Source organism: Acartia tonsa, chromosome 5 (assembly GCF_053477335.1).
Source record: "Acartia tonsa isolate MP-2025a chromosome 5, ASM5347733v1, whole genome shotgun sequence".
In the NCBI taxonomy this organism is placed as follows: Eukaryota; Metazoa; Arthropoda; class Copepoda; order Calanoida; family Acartiidae; genus Acartia; species Acartia tonsa.
In genome coordinates this window covers 42,884,182-42,888,005 of record NC_137264.1, presented here as the reverse complement: position 1 = coordinate 42,888,005, position 3,824 = coordinate 42,884,182, and positions in this window count along the sequence as shown.

Here is a 3,824-nt window from a genome sequence, read left to right as displayed (position 1 = left end):
TGTATTAGGTAGAGAACAAAGAGGAAGCCTCTCTACTAAGTTGATTCTGGAAAAAGGAACAGTGAGATTATTATTGTTCCTCAAATTATAGTTACCATTTAATTCCCCCCTTCTTGACCACATATTATTAAAAGACCTGGGCAACAAGTTATTTATGTACTCATAAATAAATTTTAATTTAAAATAAAGTGATAAAGATTCAAAGGGTAAAATATTGAGCTCTTTAAATAAAGGTCGAGAATGACTATAATAAGTTGCTTAATATTATGTCTGTAGCTTAAAATATCACTAACCACTGAACCTATTGGGTTTTATTTGCATTTTATAGAACTTTCCCAGGGTCGTCGTGGTTTTAGGCAATTCTATTTTCGATTTAAGTCTTGGAATGGTTTTAGACATTGCTTTTTTAACATTTCAAATACATCAACATTAATTGAGGTTCAGACAGCTTTTTTGGGGTTTTAACTTTAAATGAGGTTTTAATTTCACAACTTGAATTTAGCAAACTGCCAAATTTTGAAAACCATGCTAAAGCTAAACTATTTTTCGTAATTCATAATATTAAAGTTTTCAAAACATAGACAATTTATGTGGGACACCCTGTATCAGTATGTATATAATACATATAAGTGTATATAATAATGTTTAACTTCTCTCGCAGTTTCAAGTCTACAATTTAGAATGATTTGGAATGTAAACTAGGTATTTTAATGCAGGGAATTAAAGGGATAAGACAATGGCCAATAAATTGATGTTGTTACACAAAATTACAACTTGTGTAGATTAAAATTAGGGGTTAAAATTTTTTATCACTCAACTTAATAATAAACCAACTACTCAAAATTAAATAAAAGTCCCCAAGGTTGTTAAGCCAACGAATAAGAAAACGTTATAATAAGACTTTGGGGACTAGTGTACTAAATAGTCCAATGTCCCCTCCCTCCCTGATTTTAATGTATTATATGTAGTGCCTATATTCAAATGTTCCTACATTATAGAGAGATAACAAAAAACATTTTAAGATAAAACTGTATCCGTTCTGAAAACACGGGTATCGTGAAAAAGAGTATAGGAAGATTGTCCAGAGAATTGGTAGGAGGTGTCAACAACCACCTAAAATTGAATTTATGAAGGCCTGCCATTCTTTTTTTCCATCCCATAATGGTTTCACAAACACTTGGTGAATCGCTTTGCAAGCCACTAGTATATAGGACCAAATAATAATAATACTAAAATATGAAGCTAAAAAGCCTTGAGTTTGTTTGAATAACTACCCTATATTTATATTTTATGGGGTAAATGGATTAAAGGCTAATTTAGGGTCCGGTTTTGTACAGTACATACTTTGTATACTTTTCTAAAGTTTTTTTTAAAAGTTATATTTACTTAAAAAATAGAAGCCCTTCATAGTACCTATGAAAATGACGTCAAGTTAGAAAAGGCACTAAACAGAGTTTCAAAAAAGAGATTTAAAACCAGTATTTTAATGGTTATTGTACATTCCCGATCTATTAGGTATCGATAATCGGTAAATGTGGTATATTTCAAACATAATATTTTTGGAAACTATCAACCTTTGTGCGTTTATTTTATCAACATAAGGCTATTATGTAGCCATTAAGTATGAAAAGAAAACTTCTTAAATACAATGATATTCAGATATTTTAGAAGACAATTTTTTTTGTCAAATATTGCCAATAATATTTTTCTCTACAACATTCGAACACCAATGTTGAAATCTAAGTGTAAGAAATTACTATGATATCCACTCAAAAACTACACATTCTATAAAATTATAGATACCACCCCTCCTGCCCAAGATCTTAAGTGTTTAACCCTCGTAATGAAAAGTATTGAATCCGCAAATATAGATAGGTAGGTATGCATTTCAACATAAGCATACAAAAAAATCATTACACATATTCACATAATTTTATGCATGGTTTGGCACTTTCCTAACCTGGGTTGGCCGTTGCAAAAGCTGAAAATACCAATACTAGTAATCACCTCATAAATGGTTAAATATCCCAAAATGCTCAATCACACATTTATATAGAAGTTGCATGTTATCATATGGTAATTTCAACTAAGTTTAATTTGTATACCCTTATTTTTTATGAAACATGACAATGTAAATAAGAGCGTAATAATATTTAAGTCAATAAAATGATTGGTGACTTCAACGATATAAAGAGAAACATCGCAAATTTTGAAAAACTATTAGTTTGATTACCTGCAAAAGATGAAAAACGAATACATTTTTACCTAACAAATAACAATGTATTTTTAATAAAATTTTCTTTAAATTAAGATAGTTGTCATGTAAAATTGTTTTTTTTTTCATCTGCAAAGATCAAACATTTTAGGTTCCTGCACTGAAGCTGACAAACCCCAAACTGTCCCAGTTTTGAGCAAGACGATTCCTGTGACGTCATATAAAAAGGGAAGGGGGGAAGAAAATCTCTTCCCTTTTCTCCCATCTCTTTTGAAGAGATTTTCTTCCCCCCTTCCCTTTTTCTTTCCCGAAACGTATATGACTGGGACAGTTTGGGGTTTGTCACTGAAGCTTATTATAATGCCTAAAATAAATGGCGTCAAATTGGCCTACCCTTGGTCAATAAAAATATATACTGGCCTGCCATTGGTAATTTAGTCTGTGTATTGGCCTATCATTGTTCATTTGTATTGTATGACGTAATTTTTTAGGCACTATAAAGAGCTTTTCATGCACTCCACTATCGCAAAATTTCGTTCGAGTCCATACAATTTTTAAAATCTTTAGGAAAGTTCCTAAATGTACCATGATTGTAGGGGACATTGGGCTATTTTTTACACAAAAAAATAATTATGATAACATTTACTTATTCGTTGGCTTAACAACTTTGGGGACATTTATTGCATTTTGATTGGTTGGTTTATCAAGTTGAGTATCCAAACGTTTCAACCACTAATTGTAATCTACAGAAAAGATAACTTTGTATATCTTCATTGGGGATGTACATCAAATTATTGGCCATTATCTTATCCCTTTAGATCCCTGCAAATATACCCATTCAGGTTAAGTTTCAAAAGTGATTTGTGACGTGTTTTACTGTAACTTGTAAATATTGTTTCTATAGTTGTAAAACTTTTTTTAGCCTGAGGATAGGTAAATTAAGAAACTGCATTGTTTATACTAATGCACACAAGAACAATTTTATTCAAATCATTGCACGGCACAACCAACAAACTGATTGGATTAACAATTAACAATTATTTTATTAAGATTAACATTGTGTATTTCTGTGTTTAACAAAGTACATCGGTAACCACTGAACTGATATGGTTCTTATTTAAGGATATTTCAACCCTCTCAAGAGAAATCTCCCCTAGAAAAAAAAGTTATTTAGTCGAATCACCCCCTTTCCTTTCTAAACCTAGGATCTATAATAATAGTATAATAAAATTACCACTTAAGAAAACATAAACCTACGTATTTACCCACTGCTATTGCAAATAGTTCTTTTCAAAGCTGTTTTTATTCTTTTAAAGATAAGATTGACCTACTACCAACAATCAGTCATAAAAATAAGTAAGAGTTGCCACAAAGCAGCTAGAAAATAAAAATGCCTAGCTTTCGTAACATTTATTCCCAAGGCTTTCTATACAATTTTAACCAAGGACGTCCAAGGGGGGGGGGGGTAAAGGGGTGGTTACCCCCCTTCCCCAACCGTGCCGTAGGCATCCCCAACCATTTAAGAGGGGGTAATTACTCCCCCCAAACATTTTTTTTTGGGGTGGGGGGTAAATACCCTCTCTAAAAGATATTTATTGTAGGAATCTCA